At 37.7% G+C, this 12340-nt stretch overlaps 2 long non-coding RNA genes across 3 annotated transcripts in view; both read left to right on the top strand.

Moving 5' to 3' along the window:
• Positions 1-12340, top strand: part of LOC120515418 — a 93513-nt gene that overhangs the window by 69561 nt on the left and 11612 nt on the right. The gene's annotated exons all lie outside the window — the stretch shown is intronic.
• Positions 390-1660, top strand: LOC120515419. The gene is made up of 3 exons (XR_005630653.1): positions 390-686; positions 1372-1449; positions 1588-1660. It is a non-coding gene; the product is annotated as an uncharacterized LOC120515419 (long non-coding RNA).

The following is a 12340-nucleotide window of genomic DNA, read 5'->3' as shown; positions in this document are numbered from 1 at the left end:
CAAAAGATCTAAGAGCAGATCCGTCTCACTCTGTCTCTATTAAAATAAATGAACCTAAAAGAGTTAAAGAACCACTGAGAGTGAATTTCGAGAGTGTACCGTACAGCTAACAAACAGCTAAAAGAAAAAATAAACTTAAAAGTGGAGACTTTATTTATTTATTTGTACTAACTTCTTTCTAACTTCAGTTTGTTTTACTCCTTTTAAAAATATGTGTACTTTATCTATGCTGATCAAATTCAATACAGCATTTATTCCCGCACATAAATTGGTCTTCTTTATTAAGCGGTTTTTAAAGCACTTGTGAAATAAACTCGTCCGGCTTTAAAATGCTTTTACAGTCGAAAATGAAACTAGCTAAGGAAGTAATGCATTATTTAGCACAGCAATTGAACTCTGCTTGGAGGAACAGTTTGGAATTAATGTATAAAGAGATATAAACTTCTATAATCCTCTGCTTTCTTCCGTGGAATGAACCTCAGACAAAGACGTTCCGTCAGAAATTGCCCTTTTATTTTTCTAATTATGGCTAAGGAGCCGCTTGAGAAGCGCAGTTTTGTGATTCACTTTGCTGCACGGCAGACATGCCCGGCACGTTCGCGGTGACAGTCCCAGCTGAAAGAAGACATGGATGAGGGCCACGAGTCGCGCACGGAGTGCCACCCCGGAGCTCATGAAGTCCTCAGGTGAACCGGCGACACTCCACTATGGACGTACACCGGGGCTTTGGTTTCATGTCGCACGGAATTCTTTTTGAAATTATTGCCCTGAGGTTGACTGTTCTAACTGTAAGCGCCTTGAGCATAGAAAAGGCGCTATAAAAATCCAATGTATTATTATTATTATTATTATTATTATTTCCTTACATACATCTTAAGAGAAAATTAAACGAAACTGCTGTCTTCATATACTGTATAAAATCATTAGGGCAAGCTAATAATAACTGTAGTCTATAAACTCCCTCAAGTGTCTGTGGAGTTTCCAGAAAATTCTGAAAATATAAACTGTTATTTTATTTGCAGCTTTTTTTTTAACTTCCTAAATCTCAGTTTTTAACATTTTTTTTTTTAATTATATAAGATTAGAATATATTAAATTTAGGTCAGTCGGGTCTTACTCACATTAAATCTAACATTCCAGTTCTTGCCCAAGATTTTGAATTTTTTAAAATTTTCGAATGGATCTTTGGAAGAACCTCACATGCTTCATTTTGGTTATTTTTCCTTTCCTTTTACTCTTCATGTTATTAATGCTACTAATTTTCCTAATTTTATATATATATATATATATATATATATATATATATATATATATATATATATATATATATATATATATATATATATATATATATATACACTTTTTGGACAGTGCCTGCCATCATTTCTGTTCTCAGACTGGCGTTGTGATGTTTCCTCCTCTGCGGCCCTTGGCCTGTCCACCATGCAGGTAAAAAATAAACTAATTCAGCACCTTGTGCTTCTTTTTTTGAACCAAATATGAATAGTCATTGTAGAAAAAAAATAAAAGAAATATTTGCTTACTCTGTTAGGCAAGATTAAAATATTTATTTCTATTCATCTATAGGCTGTGAGTTCTGTAGGAGGCTGAGCAGTAAAAACCAAATGACGTTGCTAATATTACACAATGCAACAATCTGGCCAACCTGAAAGCATTTTTTGTATCTACAGAAATATGTATATTGAAAATAAAAGAAAGAATAGATATTTGATTCTTTGTGTGCATAAATTATTATTAGACTGACACTTTTATTCATGGCAACATACAACAGCTGAGATTCGGTTGCTTTTACAATTGGAGGTGAAGTGACTTGCTCGTGGTCACACCGTGCCAGTAGTGGGATTTCAATCCGCAGCCTCAGGGTCTGCAGTCCAAAGTCGTAACCACTAAACCACACTGTCTGCCTAAAATTACAAAGCTGGCATTCGACATGTCTTTCAGTGCTCATAAAAAAATCCATTCATCCGATTATCGAGTTTTTAATCAGCTTATCCAGGACAGGGGCACAATGACACTGGCACCTGTTATGGCAGCACTGGTCAGGGAGTGACAGCCAACCCCGGACGAGGTGCCAGTCCATCTCAGGACACACGGACAAATACAATGCACCCCGATTGAGAGTCGCAAATTAAACAACCAGCAGATATTAAGGATAATGGAGGCCGATATACAAGTTACACACTGGTGGTGCCCGGGCCCAGGAGCTGAACCCCTGTATCTGGGACTATCAGAACATTTTTGAAAAATACAAAATAGAAAAACAACACAACATGAATTTCCTGGGATGGGTAGAAACATTCAGAATCCCATTGAGAAAGCATGAAAAATTACATTCAGTGCTGAATTTCATAGTCAGCAGGCACCTTCAACACTTTATAAGGCTGACGGCCTCTGGGGCTGAAATTCTGCAGTCACACAGCGGCCATTCCTCCATGCCATGATGGGCTGGGTGGAGGCATTAGTTATCATTAAAATGATCTGAAGGAAAATAAGTGGCTTTAAAAACTAAACACGAGCATTTAAATATCCTACAGCATAACGTGAATATGTGCAAGTCTATGAAGTGAGCATAATTACAGTGTGATAGGAGCAGACACTCATTGACCTGCATGGGGAACATTTCTGATTGAGCCGTCTGAAAAAATAAATACAGTGCAGTGCATACCTGCTTTAAGTCATTTATGAATAAAATGCCTTCCATTTAATTTATCAGAGTGCAATGTATTCTTATTTAGCTTTATTTAGATTCAGCTGGAAAATAATCCTAAATAAAAACAAACCTGGTTTAAATCATTCATCAGTAAACTGCCCTAATGTAAAGATAAAGCAGATTTTAGAGCGTCTTCCTTTACTCAATCTAGTTCTCTTTGTAACTACTGTGTCTCCATATTCTGTATGTCACCCTGTATGTCGTCTTGTCTACTCCAAATCACACTCTGTGTCCAGAAACTGCCTGTCTTTAGATCTACATGCTGTGCTGTATGCTGTAGAGTGCACTTTATGGCAATTCAATTATACATTTAGATATATCTATCTATCTACGTAATCCTGCCAACTACGCTAAAATTAAAATCAATCAGTCACTCCATCTTTCTATCTATCCTGCCTACTATACTAAAATTATAATCTATCTATCTATCTATCCTGCCTACTATACTAAAATTATAATCTATCTATCTATCTATCTATCTATCCTGCCTACTATACTAAAATTATAATCTATCTATCTATCTATCCTGCCTACTATACTAAAATTATAATCTATCTATCTATCTTATCTATCTATCTATCTATCCTGCCTACTATACTAAAATTATAATCTATCTATCTATCTATCTATCTATCTATCTATCTATCTATCTATCTATCTATCTATCTATCCTGCCTACTATACTAAAATTATAATCTATCTATCTATCTATCTATCTATCCTGCCTACTATACTAAAATTATAATCTATCTATCTATCTATCTATGTACAATAGATGGACTTATTTTTTAAATATAAATATATTTAGCTACAATAATGTACAATACTGAAACACTGATTCTTGCTGGCTGACCAGTTAAAATGCCCTGATTAAGTATTTCCTGATAAAATTATTTCTATAAATTATTTGCAATATAAAAAAAGCACTTTTTATATTTCTTTGTTTGTTATGCACGCTCTACTGTAGACATTTCTCTTTGTGTTTTGTACGTTTGTTTTTCGACTCAAGCTCAGTCTTATCTGTTCAGTTCAATTCAATTCAATTTACTCTTAATAAGCACACTTCTGCCATAAGCCCAGCACACTATACAGCCACTATACATATATCATGAAAAAAGAACCTCAACAAAGACACAAATCCTAATGTTGAAACTGAAATAAATCTATATATAGTGACTTTTCTATGCCATTCTACCATGTCAGTGTGGGGTGGGTGGAAGTAGTAGTTTTAATTAAAAAGACTGCAAAGAAAATAAATTCTTTTAAAAAGAACCCGGGTATTTAAATATATTGCAGGATCATGGCTGCATGTGCACATCTATGAATTGAGCATGATTACAGTATGATATGAAAATCACTGATTTACTTTGGAAACATTTTAATTCAGCAGTCTGTTAAATGAAAACATATCTGGTTTAAATCATTTATGATTAAACTGTTGTGTCATATCAACTTTTGTACAAATCTTCCACAGGCATTTGTCCCTCTCCGAAAAATAAATGACGCTGAGGCATATCTCTTAATATCTGAACACACTGCATAATAGTATCATTGGTCAAATGCCAAGGTGGCACATATCCCAATGCCATTTATTTCAGGCAAAGTGAAATTCATATACTATGGTCATTTTATTCACATTATTCCTTATCTAGACAGCAAACAGGGAGTCCCTTGGAGCCCCAATGCTGTTTTCTTTGCATTTCTATCTATCTATCTATCTATCTATTATGTAGTGTCTTTCATATCTATCTATCTATCTATTTTAAAATGCCATTCTTGTTAATTAATCCACATTTATATCTTGCCTACTACACTATCTATCTATCTATCTATCTATCTATCTAAATGGGTGACACATTCATAAGGTAACAGATATAAATCCCACCATCATGAGTATGCTAATATGAATTAGTTTGTTAGTTTTATTAATTCATATTTCAGACTATGTGTTTGTTTGTGTTTTTTCTCCCAGGACTGCAGAAGAAGCAGCAGGTACATTTCTTTCATAAGTGTATCTGGTCTTAATTATTAACCCCTTATAAATTCCAATTGTCCTTACATTTGATGCACAAAGCTGTTTGTAACTCTAAAATTACAAGCGATGTGGTCGTGCTGTGTAAGCATTTCACGCCGTTATCAAGCTCGATATCGGTAAATAGAGCAATCGATTGTTTGATGTGGCCCAGTGACCAGACAGCCCAGAGACTCTCGATGGCACTTGGACAGACTCCCGGTTAATGACAGTTTGCATCCTATTATTAAGGAAGATGACAGGGCAGTAAATGGGTGTGTTTAACAAGCAGTCACCTTGCTGTCCTGTGCAGTGCTGTTGTCTCACAAAATCTCCATAATGAATGTTTTGTAAAAACACAAAAAAAAAAAAATAAAAACAATCATCCTGTAAAGTAAATGAACAACTCCAACTATTAATAAATCTTTTCTTTTCATTATCTCCTTCAACAATACTTCATAATGTTAGCATCTTTTATACTATAGTCACTGCTTTTTAAAAATAAAGTCAAAAATGGATGTTACAAATATTGTTATTAATATTAGCTCACCTACTTTTTTAATATTACTGTGCTTACCTTGTGTCTTTCAAGGACATCTTTATGATAAATAACAATTCAGTTTATGTTGGTATCACGCTCTTCACTGAGCGCAGGCGCAGAGCACCATAATTATTTTAAAATACAAAGATTTGACTTTTCCGGTTAGCCGTGAGCTTTCATGTCTTTTTAAGAGCAACCATACTTGTTTCAAAAAAAAAAACTGTGGTAAGTGAAGAGCGATAAAAAGGAAATTAAATAGACATTTTTTAAAAGCCCTTTTTTCTTTATTTTGTCTGAATTTGAAAACTATGCCACCAGAGGAGCCTATTTTTTTTTTTTTAAACAACAAAAGAAAGTTTATCTTAGTGGGCAATCGCTTAACAGATGTTAGCTGCACTGTGGCTGTTTATAGCACCAGTCTGGGTACTTCAGATGTCAACATGCAGGTTTTGTGAATTTGGCGGCCTGGTAGCAAGATGTGACAGCGCTGCCGTCCTAACAATGGATGGATTGTTGTTTGGCTCGTTCTCCGAAGATCGACACCTGAGCGTCATCTGACCTGCTGTGGTCCAGAAATACTCACAAAGTGGAATACCACCAGACGCTGGTCGTCTTATTGAGGTACGTGTCTCTGGTCTAACCATCCGCGAGAGAGAGTGTGTGGGTGTGTATGCCCGTGTGTGTGTGTGTATGCCCGTGTGTGGGTGTGAATTCTCCACAGTTGGTTCCTGTCTTGTGCTCAGTGATACCCGATGCCAGGACTCATTTTGGCTTCCCAAAAACCCAAATCTTGAATTACTATCAGTGGGGTTTTGCAAAATGGATAAAGGCCATCATCAGCTGATACAATGCATCTTTTACAAGAATGGCAAAAGAACTGACACTCAAAAAAAAAAATCAAAAATGATATTTCTGATATTTATTATGCAGAGAACACCACTTCTGCAAGTTATTTTGCCAGCAGGTTCCTATCATTTTTATTCTGGACTGTGGCACGGCGCTGGACAGTCAATCTGTGTGGTGACCTGAGCTCATTCTGAAGCCGAATGGCTGAATATGTGCCGTCCAAAGTCTCAGGGTTAGGGCCAGGAGTGACGTGACGGTCAGGATTTCAAGTTGTTTCATCAGGCTTTCCTATCAAACTGAAAGCAAGAGTCATTACTACATTTTTTTGAAAGTGGCTACAAAATTTTGCAATCTGATTCAAAGCGTTTTTTTTTAATTTTTTATTAATTTTTGCGTTCTCCCGCAAAACACCATTTTGTATTCAGTAGGGAGGCGCTCAGGAAATGTGTTTCTGATGTTAGTTTATTTGTCAGTAGGCTCCTAGTACTCATAATTTATTTTGCAACAACATTTCCTATTTTTTAGCATTGTGATTTTCAGGAAGGGTTTTACTCAGAAGGCATCGGGAGGTTCGCCACCCGATTGAAACATTTTTAAAAGGGAGATCTCCTTGATTATTTTTTGCTTTCTCGTAGGCAGCAATGAGATTAGAAGGAAATAAAAATGGAGATGTTTTCTTTGATAGATAGATAGATAGATAGATACTTTATTAATCCCAAGGGGAAATTCACATAATCCAGCAGCAGTATACTGATACAAAGAAACAATATTAAATTAAATAGTAATAAAAATGAAAAGAATTAAAATAAAATTAATGTTTGCATTTACTCCCCCGGGTGGAATTGAAGAGTCGCATAGTGTGGGGGAGGAACGATCTCTTTAGTCTGTCAGTGGAGCAGGACAGTGACAAAAGTCTGTCACTGAAGCTACTCCTCTGTCTGGAGATGACACTGTTAAGTGGATGCAGTGGATTAGGGTTAGGGTTAGGGTTAACCCTAACCCTAACCCTAACCCTAATTTGGTCTCCTGTTTCTCAGATTGTTCTTCTGAAAAAAAATAAAAAATACCCCGATATTCTCACAAAGATCTCAGCAAAGTCACACGATAGGCTCAGTAGTGTTTTGTCATTTTATCACAGTTTGAATGTATTTGCATCGTATGCTCAGTAATAGACGGTTGTTTGTGGTAATAAAAGACTTTACTATGATTACCAAACTATAGTCTTTCCTTCTGAATAATATTGTTAGTTGCTCTAATGTAAATTGCTGTGCCCAAATTAAATCACACTCATTCTGGAAGAAGAGGAAGACTAAGGTGGCAAAACATTTGGACTTCAGACTCTGACGTTTTCAGTTCATATCCCACTTCTGACACCAAATGACCACAAGAAAGTCACTTCAGCTGCCTGGGCTCCAATTGGAAAAACAAAAGAAATTTAACCAATCAAAGCCCAAATGTTAGAAGTCACCTTAGGTCAGAGGTGTCCATCTCCGATCCTGGAGGGCCACAGTGTCTACACGTTTTAATTCCAACCCTTTTCCTAATCCGTGACCAGTTTTAACTGCTAATTAACTCCTTTTCCTTTCATTTTAACTCTCTGGTGGCTGAATATCTTTTCCAAAAAACAGAATTTTCTGTAAAGCACACAAAGCAATGGTTTCACACATAAATGTGTTGTGGCTGCTGTTTGCGCATGTTTGGCATCTCTGGCAGAAGTGGCTAAGCGGGGGCACCTCGATGGCCAGCAGGAATGCACGGTGACCCGGCGGCCTGGCTGTCTTCACGCAGCAGTGGCAGTCGCAGTGTGACGCAATATGGTTTGAACCTCTTGTCATCGTAAGTGGTGGTCCTCCTAGGCCAGCGGTTCTCAAACTGTGGGGCATGCCCCCCTGAGTGGCCGCTGAAGCTGTACAAGGGGGTGGGGGGGCGTTGAATAAATGAACAAGACATCCAAATTAATTTTTTACATTTTTATTTCAAATTTAAATTTGCAAGCATATAATCACAACGAATGCATTATAACTAAAATTAAAATAAAACATTTCTAAGGCATAAATCTAATGACTAATTTGTGCCTGCTTTAAAGTACGCAGCCTGTCCAGGTTTGGTTTGACATTCGAGATATCGAGACCCTCTGAGCTCCTTTTCTATTTGAAGTTTGTTTCTATGATGAGCGGCGCCACGGCTGCTGCTTTGATAGTCGCGTATTTTCAATCCAGAAAGTCTGAGACGTATCGGTATCTGTCGCGAACATTCAGGTAACAATAGATCAGGTGATAATGTGGCGCGACTGCACCACATTGGCAGCGTAGCCAATATTGCCAAATTGAGTTAAATAATTTATTGCGTATTGGGTTATTTTCATGATGCAACTAACAGCGGTATAATACAGGGGTGACACAGAAAAACGGGAACTTTTGATAAACCCAATAAAAATCTAAGAAATCCAACAAAAAAAATTTATTGACAGCTATTGAACCACTACAACTTGCCTTTTAAGAGACAGTAATCCAAATTATCAATGTCTGAAAATGACGTATGCATTCTTCCAATCTGCTGTTGAGGTTCCCCATTGATCGCTGCAACATCTCAGCTGGGATACCACTTCTTGAATTCTTTGTTTCAGTTCATTCAGTGTCCTTGGCCGAGTCGTGTAGACCCGACTCTTAAGGTAGCCCCACAAGAAAAAATCACAAATGGACAAATCCGGTGATCTTGAGGGCCAGGGAATGTCACCGAATCTTGAGATGACACGGTTACCGAACAATTCTCGCACAGCTGCCATTGATTACTAAATTCCTGAATGGCGAGACTGTTTACAGCTCAAGGTCCCCTGTTCCGCAGTGCTGCCAACTATACATGGCTGCCACTATACACATTTCAAAAGTTCCCATTTTTCTGTGTCACCCTGTATTTGGTGGACGAAAATACGTTCGTCTCGCGCAGATTGACTTCATCGGTGTCCTCGTTTACGAGATTTTTAAAAATTAAAACATATTTAATCATTTCTTTACATAAAAAAATAATTAAATAAGAATAAATAATTTATTCTTTGTTTTTGGGATTATACGAGATTACTACCAAAAACCACAAAGGGCATTCTGACATTTATTAAAGTACTTTAAAAAAAAAAATGGCAAATATTTCATCGAAGTTAGCTGAACACATGCAAATCTTATGGAAGTAAAAATGATAGGATACCGCAACACCACACGAGTATCATACCATTGTTAGTTGTATCATGGGTTATTCTCATCTATCTTATATTATGCAGGGGGCGCAGAATTATTTCAGGGAGAAAAGGGGGGGGGGGGGCGCGAAGTACAAAAGTTTGAGAACCGCAGTCCTAGGCGAACGCTGTTGTAGGCGCATCAGCTACCCGAAAGTGTCAGCTGGGGACCGATAGGCTGATGCTGGTACCTCACTTTCATTTTCAATATCCATCTCCAGATCACTTGCATCAAACTAAGAGTCCGACAAGTCAGAGTCCTATTCAACGAAAATTACGTGAAAACGTCCATAGAGTATTTTGCTTTGTACGTTCGCTTTGGTCTCTCGCCAGATGTGGATGCCATTTCAGATGGTTGTTTGCTCTTTGCTACTCAGGCACGCGCAGGGAAGTGAGGTCAAATCAACAAAGCTATGTAACCGGCCTTCTAGCAAAGAGAGTTGAACTAAAACGTAAGGACAAGTTTTGTCACAGTTTGCAGCTGATTATTGTCTTCTATCCCTGAATTTTGACAAAAGTCGACCGCAGCCCTGAAAAAGTTAATTGCCCTGTTTTTAACGATTCAGCCCTCTGATTTGATTCTTTTCTTCATTAATTGGCAGCCAAACACAAATGAGACTTGAAATGAGCCGACAGATGACCAGCTAAATCGGGACTTCAAACTCCAATCAATTTCACTCTAACCAATTTCTTAATGAGAAGCTGGTTCTTGTTGTTTATTAAGCCCGTTATTTAATCCCACAACTTGTTGCTGCTCTCATTCTGCCACAGCAGACATTTCCAAAACCTTTGATTTTCTGTTTTTTTCTAAGAATCAGCCACCATAAAAAACCATCACCCTGTTGTTCCATTCCATCTGAACTAGTGTGGTGCCGAGGTGTCACCCATCGCATGGCAGCATACGGGTCCTAATCTGGGATCTTGAGATGGTTTGTCTTGTGGTGGGTGCAGCAACACTCTGTATCAGCACCTGCTCCCACCCTCCTCCTCCTCCATTTATTTAATTTTGTCTAAGATATTCCTCCATAATGGAGTACCCCCAGTGAACCACATAATCTCCACTTCAAAAAGCAAATTTTGACATTTAATCCACAGTAAATTCCGGTGTGGCAGAATACAGTGAAGCAGATTTGAGAATGTTGTGTTACATTTAATCTTCATTATGTTTCTCAACTTATTAGAGATTTTTTTTATGTGCTCAAAACTGAAACTGATAACAGCATGGAGCACACGAGGAGACTTCTACATTGTACCAAAACTGATTTTTAGGCTGCTGTTTCATAGACGAGTCTTATCGCTGTTTTAGAATTTGAATTGCTAAAATGCACGGCCAGTCAGTTAGAGAATTAAAAAAAAAATTAGTGGAAAAAATCGGAATGTGGGATTAACGTGGTTTGGTAAAAGTACGGAGAAGTCGATTATAATTTTTATTTCATACATCAAGGGTTCAGTCACAGGGAACTGTAGTCTCACAAAGCGTAATAAAAGACGCACAGACGGAGGAGTTGACAGTAAGAGAAGTTTTCATGCTGGGGCCAGATAATATAAAAGGGAGAATATTCCTGTTCTCGTAGATCACGGGTGCCCAATGCGTCGATCGTGATCGACCGGTCGATCGCAAAGGTAGTGCAGGTAGATCGCGTTGCATTCAAAAAAATTTTTTTTTAAATGTTAGTCTATCATATATCCTCCCTATGGCATTTGCCACTTGATTGACATGCAAAGCGGCCAGTCTGAGATCTCTTCCCTTCTAACACACTGTACATCCCGCACGCACAATCAAATGAGCGAGCTACTGCAAAACTCCGGCTATCTAAGTGATCTAGTTGGCCTTCCAACTTATATCGACTAAAAAAGGGATTTAAAAAAAATTGTTTTTAGAGGGTATGGGCTGGATGTGAAATTGGAAGAGGATTTTTTTTTCTCACAATGTCACAATCGAAGTGCGTTTGTCTGATCTGTCAATCTATCATTGCTATTCTAAAGAAGGAAAATGTGGAAAGGCACTTTCGAACTGTTCATAAAATCTACGAAACTGACTTCCTTCCGAAAAGCGATCTGAGAAAGAGAAAGGAGAGGGAACTAAAATCGCAGTTAATCGGACAGCCGTCATTTTTCCCTTGGTTGAATTCAAAAGCTCCTTGACTGAATTATTCGACTCTACTTATTTATGCGAGTCAGCCTTTTCCCACATGACGATTATTAAATCCAAATACTATAGTGACCATAAATGTATTGAATTGTTATTGTGCTATAAAGGTTATTCAGTTATGCAAGGTACGACAACATATACATATATAATTTTTAATGTAGGTAGATCATTTCGACCTGGTCATTTTAGAAGTAGTTTGCAAGCCGAAAAAGTGTGGGCACCCCTGTCGTAGACTATGTATACACTGCTACAGTTTCCGGCGATTTCTGTCCACACTAGCATTTTCACATCATTTATGAAAGTATCTCTGCTCGCACTAAAACAACCACAAAGATATACAACGGTGTATCAGTGGAAAAATCCTCGAAGGAATCATATGGCTATAACGTAACACTGCAGCGCATGGCACTATAAATTATTTGCCTTTCACACATATATGCTGCATTCAAACTGTGCCTAACACAATTTAGATGCATACAGAAAAGCAACACAACAAATGCCAAGGAAAGCAACTCCTCTATGTTCACCGAGTTAGAATCCAGTGTGCTTCAATGAAGGGTGAACAGTCAGAATGAGATGTTATAATAAGTAGGATCCAATCAGGGAAGGGCTACAAAATAAGCAGAAACCAATCAGAGAACGAGTCTGCGCTTTCAAAAGTCTATGTTTTCACCCGTCCACACTGCAATGCTGAGCCGACGTTTTCAGAAATATATGGCTACGGAGAGTGATTTGTTTTTGGGGGTTGAAAATGCCAGGGTAATGTGGGCGTAAATTGGAAATGAAGGCCAACGTCTGCATTTTTAAACAAAAACACAGTAGTCTGGACA

Source organism: Polypterus senegalus, chromosome 15, assembly GCF_016835505.1.
Source record: "Polypterus senegalus isolate Bchr_013 chromosome 15, ASM1683550v1, whole genome shotgun sequence".
Lineage (NCBI taxonomy): Eukaryota > Metazoa > Chordata > Cladistia > Polypteriformes > Polypteridae > Polypterus > Polypterus senegalus.
The sequence above is the reverse complement of the archived record's forward strand: the minus strand, read 5'-3'. Positions and strand labels throughout refer to the sequence as shown.